Source organism: Triturus cristatus, chromosome 4_1 (genome assembly GCF_964204655.1).
Source record: "Triturus cristatus chromosome 4_1, aTriCri1.1, whole genome shotgun sequence".
Lineage (NCBI taxonomy): Eukaryota > Metazoa > Chordata > Amphibia > Caudata > Salamandridae > Triturus > Triturus cristatus.
Genome location: NC_140585.1, coordinates 1,202,508,407 through 1,202,523,064, shown reverse-complemented (window position 1 = coordinate 1,202,523,064; position 14,658 = coordinate 1,202,508,407). Strand labels below are relative to the sequence as shown.

At 41.9% G+C, this 14,658-nt stretch overlaps 1 protein-coding gene across 2 annotated transcripts in view; it reads left to right on the top strand.

Moving 5' to 3' along the window:
- The first annotated feature begins 250 nt into the window (after window positions 1–250).
- Window positions 251–14,658, top strand: part of LOC146856387 (17-beta-hydroxysteroid dehydrogenase type 6-like) — a 235,332-nt gene continuing 220,924 nt past the window's right edge. For both annotated transcript variants that reach the window (XM_085654512.1, XM_085654511.1), the window contains exon 1: window positions 251–415. The gene's annotated coding sequence lies outside the window, so the exon portion shown is untranslated. The remainder of the gene's footprint in view (window positions 416–14,658) is intronic.

Here is a 14,658-nt window from a genome sequence, read left to right as displayed (position 1 = left end):
GAGAAAAAATGTTGCTTGCTAGGCCTTTAGGCTACTCCTGTCTTGGCTGCTTTTGTATTTACTGTTAATCTGGGTGGAGTGTTCTGAAGCAACCATAAATTAGCTCAGTCACCCCATAGTCTCCCCGAGGGCTCTGTGGTCTATGACACATCTCCTTGGCACATGGCTATGCGATTAGATGTGATGACAGAATGAGCTAGGTGAGTACACCCAAACATCTTAGCCTTAAGTTTATTAGTCTTGGAAAAGAGAAGGTTCTGAGACACCCGCACCAGCTTTTTCATTCTGATTCTTCAGCGACACATTGTGAGATCCAAAGCATTCTGGCTTAGAATGCCACTCCATGTCCATCACCAGCTTTCAACATAAGAAGCACATCGTATTCACAGATTTATCTACTGGAGAAGACCTTAAGGTAACAATATTTGTAAATATAATATACATTTACTCTTTTTTAATGCAGTGTTTCCTTTATTTTATTGTTATTACTTATAATGCGCAACCTAAGCTCCAAAGGGCTACACCTGGTAGGAGGACACATAATGAAGATGTGCTGATACAGGGACATACAGCTGCCAGTTCAGAGTGAACAGAAAGAAATAACTGAATAAAATGCAGAGAATCTCAGAAACATCACCACAATGGAGAGATGAAGGCAGTGGTGGCTGGTGAAGTCTGAAAGTGGTGAGGCATAAAATTAAAGCATCATTATTTCATTTTTGAGCGAGTAGGAGTAGGGAAAGTGTAAATATATATGTGCATGGTCCACTCTTCGCGAAAAGATAGGCATGCTACTTTTTGACTTCCCAAGCCTGGTCTGGCAACAGTGCTGCAGACTAAAGTGACTAGTTTGTGTAAACGAAAGAGAAGTCGAATAAACAAAGTGCTAAATATGGGTTTTATGAGATGTTTTATGTCTGTCAGTATATCACTCTTAGGAAAAGAACAGGATAAAAAAAATTATTGCAAGCATCCCCATTTTAAAATCACAAAAAAAGTGCACTTCATCTAACATGTTCCTCTCTTTGTGTCTGTAAGCAGAAGATGTGGTGAAAGACCCATAAATCAGGCCATTGGCATGCACACACAGCCATGAAACATTTCAGCCATGTTAAACTACAAAAGGAAAGCTCACCCCGCCCTGTCAGTTTGCCGGCTTGCTATAAAGAGACCCTTCATTGTTCTCTGCTCTGGACTCTCTTCCTTTCCACTGCCGGAAGGAATACGGAGGGAAAGCTCAGGTGCCTTCTCTCAAGCACAGGAGGCATTTTAAGTGCAGCGCAGGAAGGATGGCCAGTGCTTTAAATGGGAAAAAATAAGTGCAGGTACTCACCAAAAGGAGCAGTGGGCGGAGTTTAGGGTGGGCACAAGGGCGGTGCTAAGGCGGAACAAGGGCGGGGTTCGCTTATTGACCGTGCCAAGGTTGTATGCACAAAATCTGCAAGCATTGTTAGAATGTGGGATGTATGTGGCCATTAGTTATCTCACAATATATATCGCATTTACTAATAAGTGTTTATTACTATCCAAAGTAACCTTTTTTTAGCAACTTAAAAATAAGAAAAGATCGAGGGAAAAAAAGCAAGTTGTAAATATATGTCTTCATGTTTTCAGTCAGGTGCTTACTGCAGGTTCATAACTCACTAAGCTATAATACAGGGATGTTAACCTTTGACCTGCAGGTAACACAAGGCTCTACGCAACAAAAACAGTAATCAACTAAGCTATCTACATAAAACAACTAATCTGTGATTTACATGTTGCAGGATGTGCTTTCCAGCAGACACATTGATCCTCTATGCACTTTAAATAGTGTTCATTCGCTGCTCGCTCTATGATTCAGGTGCTATTTCTTTTCTGTTTTTTTTAACGATATGACGCCGTGAATGCTGACCACGTCACTGCACTTTTTTAACCTTCCCCCGCTCTCCTCCATCTTGTTTCTTCTGCCCTCCACCTCTTCCTATCCTGTTTCTTCTACCCACTGCCACTCCTCTCATGTTTCTTCTGGCCGCTTCATAAAGCTTCTTTTCAACTGTCCCATTACAAGACCTGATGGCTTTGCCAATGCTTGTCTTACTTCTTTCTCCCAATTCAGTTTATTTGTTTTTTTGCCAACTCAATAACGCCTTTATCTTTGCTGTTAAACCGTTGCACACTCCAATTTCCTTACGGGTGGTAGGCAGATTTACCCACTCCTGCTCATGCACTGTTAGAACGTTTCAGCTTTAAATTGCCTCCACTGTCACTATTATGACTTTCAGTAAACCTTCCTTTCTGAATACAGCATCCACAAAGTTCGCCTCAGCAAATATTTCCCATTTGCTTCGTTTTTTTAATCTGTGCATCAAAGAAGTACTTTTTAAACGGAACCACTCGCGCCTGCAAACGGTTTGAAATAAAATGTGTAATGTGAAGCTTTCCAAAGAAATGAGGACAGTTTATGTATCAAACCTCAAGGTCTGAATACTAATGAAGCAATTGCATAACAGATTTTTTCGATAATCTAACTAAAACGCATTTATTTTATCGACCGCCTAAGGATGACATGCTGCTTCAGCCTGCCTTAAATCGAACCGGTGTCCTACAGTCCACTGAGCCATCTGTCTAGTACACGAGTCTCTCCTGAAACTTTTGCAAACCTGAGTTAGGGCCAGAGCTGACAACGTCTGTACTGGGGAACCAGGTGCCAATCTCCGCCATTATCATTGGATTTACAGTATGTCCAAGGTCGGTAAAATAGGAATTGGCGAGTTTGGTAGCAAGATCCCTTCTTATTTACACATGCAAGAAGGCAATTTAGATGCGAGGCCACGGTAAAAGCATTAACAAACGTTCTTTTGCTATGTCCTGTACAGTGCCTCCCACCGCCACCCATTAGATTTTACAGAACCCTCTCAGCCCCACTGTGAAAGATCAATGATATGCTAATGACTCTGCAGACACCCCTTGCTCTGATGAGCTCACGCTGTGTCCTGGTGACGAGCTCCTGTGATTGATTCCGTGCAGTGCTTGTTAAAGGATTCTGCCTTGGTATCAGTTAAGGGATGAAGGAGCGCTGCCTCGGTTAAAGTCAGGTCCCCATGAGTACCGGTACTCTCTTCGTGCTAGAAAAAGTGCCGGTACTCAAGGGGAGAAAATTAAAAGGTGCCGGTACTCAGTACCGGTGAGTACCGGCCCATTTAAAGCACTGAGGATGACACTAAAGTCTGTTCAGAATCATCAAAACGTTTGGTGATAAACTGCGCAGACTTCAATGCCATGACAAAGCAATACCTGAGCGGATGACCTCATAGGCATCAGGGCTGTGAGCTCGTCAGCCAAGAAAATTCTGATGAATGGCACTGTCTGCTGGTAGCTGCGCATGTGCAGCATCAAAGGAGATCATACAGTGCAACAGAGGATGAGTGCTTTTGAGTGCTGCTCTTGGCGTATTGTTCTTCTTTGGAATTTTTTTTGTAATCTATTTAGGGGAACAGTAGAGGGGGTGTAGCCGCATAGCCACATGGGAAAACTGCTAATGGATGTTGGTGAGAACTAGTGACAAAGTCCAGGGTGGTAGGACAATTGTGAGGAGGCGGATTTTGAGACCTTTCCTGAATTACAACAAAAAAGGATCAAGTCTGAGGCAGAAGGGGAAGTAGCTCTAAAGTCTTAGTCCATATGCAAAGGAAGCATGTTGGCATGTGCATTCTTTGTAAATCTTTAGGTACTTAACCTGCCATCCGGACAGTTTGTAATGTACTTGGGTAATTGGGATTAACATAGTTTCTCAAAGTCTTTCCTTTACGATAGTTCACACTAGAATGTGGGGTTATTTGTGCCCTCCAGATTTGATCCAAGGTCAGAAGGCACCAGTGTTTATTAAGGTACCAGTGTTAAGGAATTCAACTTACATTATACTTCTAAATTTAAATTAGGTAGAAAAACATGTAATAATAAACTATGTTAGTTCTAGTTACCAGTGCCTCGTGCTCAATCTGCGAGTACCAGGTCTCCATGTCGGACAGCGCTCTACTGGCAAATGACATCTGGACCCAGGACCCTTGACACTTCTCCTGTAGCAGCACAGCCCCTAGCCCCACCAGGCTCACATCTACCACCAGCACCGTCCGGAGCTGTGGATCAAAATAGGCCATGATCGTGTCTGCCAGTAGCGCCTTCTTGACTTGGCGGAATGCCCAGTCGAGAGTACCACTCCCACACAGCGTCAGCTTTTGTCAGTGTTCTCAGTGGCTCGGACAGGGTCGTCAGGTTTGGGAAAATCCTTCCACAGAAAGTGGCCAGAAAACTCTGCATCTCAGTGGCATTGCATGGGAAAGAATCTGATTTTATTGCCTTCACTTTCTTCGGGTCAACACGCAACCCTTCCTTCCAGAAGATGTATACAAAGAATTCTATTGACTCTATGTAGAGCAAGCACTTTCGGCTGTGGAGCATCAACCCACAGTATGTCTGCCATTGGAGCATGGCTCTGAGTCTCACGTGGTGTTCCTTAAGAGTATCGAAGGATATCAGAATATTGTCACTGATATTCAGGACACCCAGCAGTCAAAAGAGGGTTTCATGGATGGTGTTCTGAACCACCTCTGCTGCTGACAATATCCCAAAATTCAACCTCCAATAACGTTGGGGAACTACATGAGTTGAAAAAGTTGTGATGTAGCGACTGGCAGATTATAACTCCAGCTGATAGTAGCCAGTGTTCAAGTCCAGTTTGGAGAACCATTGGGCTCCGTTCAGGTCTGCCACAATATAATCTACTATGGGGGCGATGTGTTGTTCTCTCCAGATTGCTTTATTAGGGATCTGCATGTCTATGCACAGTCTTATGGCTCCTGGCGGTTTGAGATTTGGTACAATCACCAGTGGTGATACCCACAGGGCTGGGCCGGTGACCTTCTCTATTACTCCTTGCTGTTCTAGGTCTCTCAGCTCATCTTCCACCAAAGGTTGCAGATGAAATGGTACCCTTCGTTGTTGAAGTGCTGTTGGTCTTACGGTCTCCTTGATGTGTAATCAAACCTTGGTGCCCTGCAGCTGAGGGTGCTCCAACATTATGGTGGCAGAGTGTGACTCGTAGACTTGCCGGGCGAAGAAGATGAGACCCAGATCTTCCACTGTGTAGCAACCTATCAGCATGCAGGTGTCTCCTTCTGTGATGTGAAATCTGGCTTCTGTTACTTACCACTGTAACTTCCCCAACCCCCTTCAAAGGCAGTGGCTCAGTGCCACCATAGGTGTAGATCCTCGCTTGTGTTGGCACTAGCTTGTGGCGAGGGGCTAGCCTGTCAAACTGGGACGAGCCCATTACACTGACCCCCCCCATTTAGGCCCCGGGGTCAATCAGTGCTCTCACAAGTGTACCACCCACTTATACAGTACCCATCGGTGGGAACCTCTTCCGGTTGCCCTCTTTCCCAGCAAATGAGGTGGTAAAGACCTTGTTGTCCTCCTCCTCATAGTTAACATATATTCTTTGGCTGCCACCTGGTGATGGCCCTTTGTCCTCACCTTCCTTGATCAACAGCTGTCACAGGGTGGACTTAACTTTCCCCTTCTTCCCCGCTTGGGGCCCTTTCCTCCTGCTGCAGCACACCATGGCAAAGTGATTCATGCGTCCTCACATGGAGCAGGACCAGTCTCGGGCCGGACAGGTGTTCGGCACTCAATGTTCCAAACCACAGTTGGCGCATCATCCTTCTGATGGCATCGCAATTCATGTGCGGGGTTGGGTAGGTCACCATTATATGCCGCCTACATACTCTTCCTTTGCCTTGACGGTGTGGGTTGTCCCTTTCTGGGCCGTCCTTCCCGCAAGGGCCACTTCGATCTCATCAGCCTGTGTGTCGGCCAATTCATTTGACCTCGCCAGCATCAATATTGTGTCAATCAATCAATTGATACAGATCAGGGTATCAGAAATATGCCCACTACCACAGATAGAGTAATTTCACAGTTACACGCACATACATTCATCATACGCTAGGGCCCATTTCACTAACATACGCTCCAATACTCTACCAGCAGCACCCTGCATCTGTATCTAGGCGATAGGACCAGTTTAGTGGTTGCCTAACATAATATAAACAATCTATAAACAATAATCATAAAGTCTTCAATAAACGACAAGAAAAGAAACAACCAACACCATATTTAAAAGTTATATTGCTTTATCTAAAATTAGTCAGAGTAAATCAGAATAAATCATTTCTCATAGTTACCTATTCTAACTAGTGTCAGAACGGGTCAGGACCAGTCTCTCAAAAGTCTTTTCAGGATAAGGTCCTCAGCATCAGTCCTCAGCAACGCAAGTTCACGCAGCAAGGCGACGAAAGATAGTGTGGGGAGAGCCCTCCCTAAGCTAACATTTTATAATGCAAAATACAATGAAAACCCACATGAATTCAACAAGTAAAATTGTAGCACTGAGCGGAACGAGAAGGAAGGGATGTAACTTTGCAACATCTTGAAATCTCCGCTTAGGAAAAGTCATAATACGCAAGCCTCGGAACAGGAACCAAAGATTAGAAACTATTAAAGTTCATTTCCCTCGGCAAACCGGCTTTAGCACAGAGTTCTTTCTGAGGCTCTTTGTTTACCAAGGACAAATCATTTCTTTTGGAGATCCTCCAAACTTGCTGATGTCCTCCCGGAAATTTCCATATAAGGACTACGGTCAGTTGTCTGTAACCGAATTCCAGCAGGGGTCTCCCTTGTCACATCACAGATTTCGCCTGCACCAGAGCTCAGCCAGGCTTCAAATTATTCTCAGTTATTTTCATGAAGGCCTCCATAGGCCACAATAGACCATCTTTAATTAAAGAGACAAAATAAAGATTACTACATCATAATGATTAAACAGTGTTAACCCCACTAACACCCTTATGTGTATGCATTTATCTAGCTTTGCGACATATAGAGCATTAATTCAGACAGCGTTTTGTGCTCAAAAATAAATAGCACACAGCAACATTTAAACATGAAAACTTGCACGTTATTGTAAATACAAAAACAGCACACGCATGCTAACCCTCGTGTAACCTTCTCTTGTGTTAGGACAAACAGGTTGATTAATAGAACGCACTTGCACAAGACAAATAATTAGTTGTTAATTATTAATAAATTAATAAAACGCATAAACATGCCAGAGCTTCAAAAGCCCCAGAATTTTCTAACAGAAAACCCTGCTCCAGCAATCCCCCCTTTGGTGATTTTATCACCAAATAAACCCAAAAAAAAAATTAGTGAAAATTTAGTCCCATTTTAGGAGAAATCAGAAATGTCTTTTCCCCTTACACAACATTAAACGCCAGTCACTCTTTCATCATCTCTCTTAGTCTCTAAATAAACACTCTCCCTTAATTCTTCTAATTCAATCTCTTCTGGTTCTCTTTTCGAATTTTTCAAATTCTTATTTTTCTTTTCATTTTTCAATTTCTCTTTCCCTCTCCTGTTTTTACAACACACACACACTAATCTCAGTATCAGCAAAGCAACAATTATACAAGACAAAGGAAACAATATTCTACCTATAATAGTACTACCTATTTTTGCAATAAAATCCTTAACAGCTATCATCTTATTAGCTAGTTTAGTCCATAAACTCCCAGTTTCAAGTGGTACTAAATCTTCATGCAAATCAGTAATATTTTTGATATAGACCTTCAGGTCTCTACTTTCATCAGGAATGTAAGTGCAACAATGTTGAACTTTCAAAATTCCACAAACTCCACCCTCCTTAGCCAAAAGAATATCAAGGGCAAGTCGATTTTGCATAGACATGGCACGTACGGCACTTAACTCCGTATTTACCAAAAGAAATCCTCCTGCGGTATTTGTCGATAAACGATCAACCACTGTGGACAATTTCCGAATTCCATAAGCATTTAAAGAAATTCCCACTGCTGGAATCAAAACCCCAAAAATATCACCCACAATTTCAGACCAAGTTTCTCTCTTAAAACGTTTTAATATGTTAATATCTTCTACATCACTTATTTTATCTGTATGAAAAATCTTAGGAAAAACCAAACCCACATAACATGTGCCATACCAATGGTCAGGCAACTTGTAATAAGCCTTGTTCCCACACACATAGTACACTCCTGGAAAAATAGTATCTTCTCCACCACTGAAACCCCAACCAGTCGCAACGAAGTATGTATCATGGCACTCACTAGTCCCTACAAAATATGTATCATATTGGGATTTCCTTCTGGTAATGCATAGTTTACCCTTCTGCGGTGCATCTAGAGCCAAAGTTGGACTAGCCCCATTTCTCAACTCTTTTCCCATTTCAATGTCCCAAATTGTCTCACTCACTTCATATTTCCCTGCTTTCTCATGCATGTTCACTCTCCTTTCCTCTACCATATCCAGGAAAACTTTCTCCTCTTCTTTCAAACTGCAAGTTAAATTGTTCTTAAAAATGTAATCTAATGTTAGTCCTTTTTCTTCAATAAAAATCTCACCAAAAGTGTTAGCTTCTTTAGCTGGATTCAGCTCTTTGTTCATTGGCAAGTGCCCAAAAATACTATCCCTGTTAGACATGTTATAATCTATTTTCCCTAACAAATAGAAAACACTACTTAAAATACTACAAGAAATACCATATGTAGCTGGTAAATGATGATAAGTAACACCCTCTGAAACGGATGCAGGTAACTGCATGCAGACATAGCAATCCCTCACTTCCATTGTCTTCACATATTCATATAACAGTTTAGAAAAAACATTACTAGAAAAATTGTTAATTGACCTATCTTTGTGTATGTAACTATTTCTAATTGAAACTACTTTTTGTGAATTCTTCTCTATATTAGTCATGTTTTCTGTATCCATCCCAAATTCAACCTTAAAAGTAACTAATAAAACTAAAACACCCCATAGAAGCATTAATATTCCACTACAACAGCAGCACATCTTGCACCACCTTTTAAAGAAGGCACATCTATTTTGATTATTCTCTATGTTAGCCATTCTGCTTTAATTTCTACTACTCCACTACTGTAATTAGAACTTTTCAAATCTCCAACGTTTGTTCCAAACTCTTCAGCTTCTTCAAAGATCCTTCTGTTCACTTAGTCCAAGTGAATCCTTTTTTACTCAGTTTGGATACTCATCATTTTTCACTCCAATTTCTTCAACATCCAATTGTATCAGATCTCCAACGTCGGAATCCTCAGTACTCGACTCTTCTCCAATGTCAGTCAAGAGTACTTTCAGAATTTCACCAGTATCTTCCTCAACCACTTTTCTCAAGACCACTTCCGGATTATCTTGAGTCACTGTTTCTTCTTTTCCTTCTTCAGACAGTGTCACATAAGACCATTCCGGTGATCTGTACTTTTGGTTGGGTCTTTTAACTCTTTTTATTTCTACTGGTTCTTTTGTTCTCTTTGATTCTTCTTCTTCAGCCTTTGAAGATTGACTGGATACCTCATTCACTTGTTCAGCTTCCGATGTATTTGCTTTTATTATCCTGTATCTCAGCCTTTTCACTCTGTTGTTAGGCCAACGATCTCCTTTCACAACCTTTTTCGGCTTTTCTTTAACACTCCTTTCTCCAATCGAAGTTCTCTTTCTCAGAACTCGACCTTCTGTTTGTTCATTCTCATCATCCGATTCTGTTTCAATTGCCTTTTGCTTTCGTTTCTTAGCAGTTTTCTTTTCTTTCACAGATTCTTTCACCACTATTTGAGACTTCCCTACTTCTGTCCCTCCTCGGGTCTCCGACACGCAATCTTCTTGCTGTCTATTTGTCCCTTTACCTAGCTCCTCATCAATGTTCCCTACACCTCCTCGGGGGTCTTCCGCAATCTGTCCCTCTCTATCTTCTTCTGACCCTGTTTCTTCAAGAATAATCTCAAGTGGCTCTTCAATCTCCTCTTCTTCTGATTCAGGAGTAGTCTCAATGTGTTTTCTCTTTTCTTTTCTTTTTCCTCCACTGCTATTCGAAACTTCAGGCTCTTTCACAAAATCAGAATCTGATCTTCCTTCTGATACTCGCAGTGAATCTCTTGAAGCTTTCTCTGCTTCTTTTCTCACTGATTCTGTATCTTCAGGATCTTCACCATCACTGGAATCTGACTCTTCATAATACTCTTCACCAGTTCCCTCTCTCGGACTTGGAATTCTCAGAGTATGACTTGCATGTACCCAGTGTCTCACTCCAGCACACTTTACTGCAGTCGTTGTAGTCAGAATAACTTGTCTCGGCCTTCCCCACCTTGGAATCAAGCAATTTCTTCGTCTGTGCACCTTAATCCTCACCCAGTCTCCTGGACTCAGATCATGGGCTTGCTTCTTCTCAAGTGTAGTAGCTTCTTCTCCAACCTGGTGAAACACAGAATGAACTGCGTCAGCCAGGCCTTTACAGTAATCCAAAATCATGCCATCAGTTATTGTCATCAACTTATTCACAGGCACGAATGCATGGCGCATTGCACGTCCCATAATGATTTCATGCGGACTCAATCCTGTAGTTCTGTCTGGAGTAGATCTCATAGTCATCAAGACTAGAGGCAGAACATCTGGCCATTTCATGCCAGTGGCTAAGCACATTTTTCCAATTATGTTTTTGATTGTGCCATTAATCTGCTCAACCACACCAGAAGCCTCTGGTCGGTATGCACAATGTAGCTTCTGCTGTATTTTTAATGCTTCACAAATCAAACCAATGAGTTCATTTTGAAAGTGTCTACCTCTGTCAGATTCAACTGTGACTGGAAACCCAAACCTAGGAATCAACTCCCTCAACAGTAATTTTGCCACTGTTAATCCATCATTCCTCCTTGTCGGGTAAGCTTCCACCCACCTTGAAAACAAACAGACTACCACTAGGACATACCTCAGTCTGTTCACTTGGGGCATTTCAATGAAATCAATTTGCATCCTTGTGAAAGGACCTCTTTCTCTGCCAATTGTCCCTAAACTCACCACTGTCTTTTTCCCAGTGTTAAACTGCTGACAAATTAAACACCTTTGACAGATGCTTTCCGCAATTGTCCTAAACTTTGCATTGTACCAGGTCTGTTTAAAGGACCTAATCATCGCGTCCCTCCCCAGATGTCCCTGGCCATGATACATCCTTGCCATTGACGACAAAATTGAGTTTGGCATCACTGGTCTGCCATCTCTGTAGACCCAAACATGGTCTGTTTCTCTTGGAGCACATCCTGCCTTAACCCAATCTCGTTTCTCTTCTTCTCCTGCCTCATCTTGTAACTGTTTCACTTCATCCCACGTTTCTAGGACATTAGTAAACATCACAGAAGGGAAAGACATTTCCTTTTTTTCTCTTTCCCTGTTAATTGATTGGTTCAGTTTCGCACAATACTGTGCCACATCGTTAGCATATCTATTGCCAACAGTGATAAAATCCTCTCCTGAAACATGTGCTGCACATTTTACAACTGCTAACTCCTTAGGCAGCTGTATCGCCTCAAGCAATTTTCCAATCAGCTCAGCATTCTTTATCGGAGTTCCACCCGATGTCAAGAAACCTCTTTGTAGCCACAGTTGGCCAAAATCATGCACCACTCCAAACCCATACTGACTATCAGTCAACACAGTTGTTCTCAAATCTTTCCCAATCTCACAAGCTCTTGTCAATGCCACTAATTCAGCAACTTGCGCAGATTTTACTCCTTTCAATGGTGATGCTTCCATAACCTCTGAAACTTTGCACACTGCATATGCTGCACAAAGCACACCATTATCATTTCTCAGGCATGATCCATCCACAAACAGCACATGATCATTCTCAGGCAAGGGAACATCCTTGATATCTGGTCTTGGTTTCGTACAGTACTCAAGCACATCCAAACAATCATGATCATCTTCCATCTTTATACCCACATTCTCAATATCCGGCAAAAGTGTCGCTGGATTCACATTCGTACATCTTTCAAGAGTCACATTTGATGCTCCCAAAATCACTTTCTCATACTTAGTCAACCGACTATTTGACATATGCTGAGTTCTGCTTCTTGTCAAAAGAATCGCCACATTGTGAGGTACGAATACCCTTACAGGATACCCCATTATGATCCCCTCACTCTGTTCCAGGCTTCTGCATGTTGCAGCCACAGATTTTAGACAACCTGGTAAACCCACAGCTACAGGATCAAGCGTCGATGAGAAGTACGCAATAGGCCTTCTCAATTGCCCATGTTTCTGGATTAACACTGAAAGTGCACATCCATTTCTCTCACTGCAGTACAGTTCAAATTCTTTTTCATAGTCTGGCATACCCAGAGCTGGAGCTTCACACATTTTTGTTTTGAGCTCTTCAAATGCTGCCAATTGTTCTGCATCTAGATCCAATGGATCTGTCATGTCACTTTTTGTCAATTTAATCAATGGCTTTGCTATCAGGGAAAAATTAATTATCCACTGACGACAATATCCCACCATACCCAGGAACATTCTCACTTCTCTCTGGGTTTTTGGAGCTTTCATTTCTCTTATATATATATATATATGTATGTATATATATATATATTCACTGAAAAAACCATAGGTTTCACACATGTTATAGTTAGCTGGACATTTTACTGATAAAAAAACCAATGAAATTCCCCCGTTATAGTTACTGTAGGCAACTATAACTCACGCGACCGTAATCCTCTGCTGATGCTAATACTGTATTTAGACACTTATTTGCCCATGTCTTCTTCCATTAAATTTTAGCTATACATATATTACAAATATTTTTTTTTCATAAAGACACATATGTCATCAGCAGAGGATTACGGTCGCGTGAGTTATAGTTGCCTACAGTAACTATAACGGGGGAATTTCATTGGTTTTTTATCAGTAAAATGTCCAGCTAACTATAACATGTGTGAAACCTATGGTTTTTTCAGTGAATTTGCAAGGTTTTTTAAATGCTAATTCCTAACTATAACGTGTGTGAAACCTTTGGTTTTTTCAGTGAATTTGTACGGTTTTTTAAATGCTAAGTTACTTTACGCCATTCGTGGCGTGCGCGCCCACTTAACGCAGTTCGTTCCGTGCGCGCACGGTAGATGGGCCATGAACGCACGATGCGCTTCGCGCACCGTGCGCACATGGAGGACATATGATGAGCATCGTTGTGACAGGTAAAATATATGTTTTGCATTGCTGTGATATGCCATGCACAAATGGTGCACCTCGAGCACCATTTGCACATGGGGTGGGGAGAGTGTGGATATTTTTAATTTTTTTTTTTATTTATTACCGTACGCGTACGGTAAGCGTAATCGGCGAAATTTTCGAAAAAAATAAAATTGCCTTTTTTCACTTGGGGGACAGTTGGGGACTCCCTCAATATGGCTAGGTGCTTGGGAGCTGTCTAAACAGCCCCTTTACATGTTTTTGCCCTTTGTTTTTCAATCCCCTGTCAGAGTGCGAGAGAGAAAATGGCGGCCGCCGCTTCCGGGTTTCGACCGATTCGAATGTTTACTAAGATCTATCAGCCAATCAGAATCGCGCTCGCGCACGTCACCGTACGCGTACGGTAAGCGCACCGTAAGCTGGCTCAGATATATATATTGATTTAAAGGCTATTTTCTCAGGAACTACTGAACAGATTTACACCAGACCTACAAAAGGCACTTCCTTGACCTGAGGACTACCTCTCTGCCAAATTTCAAGGAACTCTGAACAGCCGTTCGGGCTGTAGCTGTGTCTAAAGGTCCTATGGAAAAATGCATGGGAAAAACGCGTTTTGGGACCCCCCTTTTATCTCAGCCCCCGCTTGACGAATCCCCCCGAGACTTTCAGGGTAGGAGCGGAGCTCAGCGCCCCACCTATTTTGAAAATTTGGCGAGGATTCGTCGACCGGCGCCAAAATTATTCAAAATAGAATGTTGCGCTTTTCCTATGGAAACAGGGTCCTAACTATAACTACCTACTGGCGACCGCCAGTAGGTAATATATATATATATATATAAATATGTATGTATGTATGTATATAGCAAACAAGATGCGGGTCCTTCCGGGATCGGTCCCGTTGCCAGGTGATGCGTCTTCCAGACCGCAATCCACTGCTGATGACGTCAGATATTACATCACTGTATTTATTCACTTATTTACCCATTTTTCTTTCCTTTAACCTTTAGCTATACATATTTAATAAATATTTATTTTACAGAAAGACACATATGTCATCAGTGATGTAATATCTGACGTCATCAGCAGTGGATTGCGGTCGCGTGAGTTATAGTTCCCTTTACTAACTATAACAGGGGAATTTCATTGGTTTTTTACGAGGGAAATGTCCAGCTAACTATAACATATGTGAAACTTATGGTTTTTTAAGTGAATTTGCAAGGTTTTTTAAATGCTAATTCCTAACTATAACGTGTGTGAAACCTATGGTTTTTTCAGTGAATTTGTACGGTTTTTTAAATGCAAATTTTTTTGGGGAGATTTTTGGTAAACCTATGTATAAAATAATATATGTACTATATCCTGCATTATGGAATGGTTAATTTTTTTTTATGCATTTTTTTCCGTGCGCGTACGGTAAGCTGACGCTACGCGCTCCGTACGTCATAAGTACAGTGCGCTTACGTGATACGATGCACGTACGGTAAGCTGATGCTACGCGCTCCGTACGTCATAAGTACAGTGCGCTTACGTGATACGTACGTGACGTACGCGTAC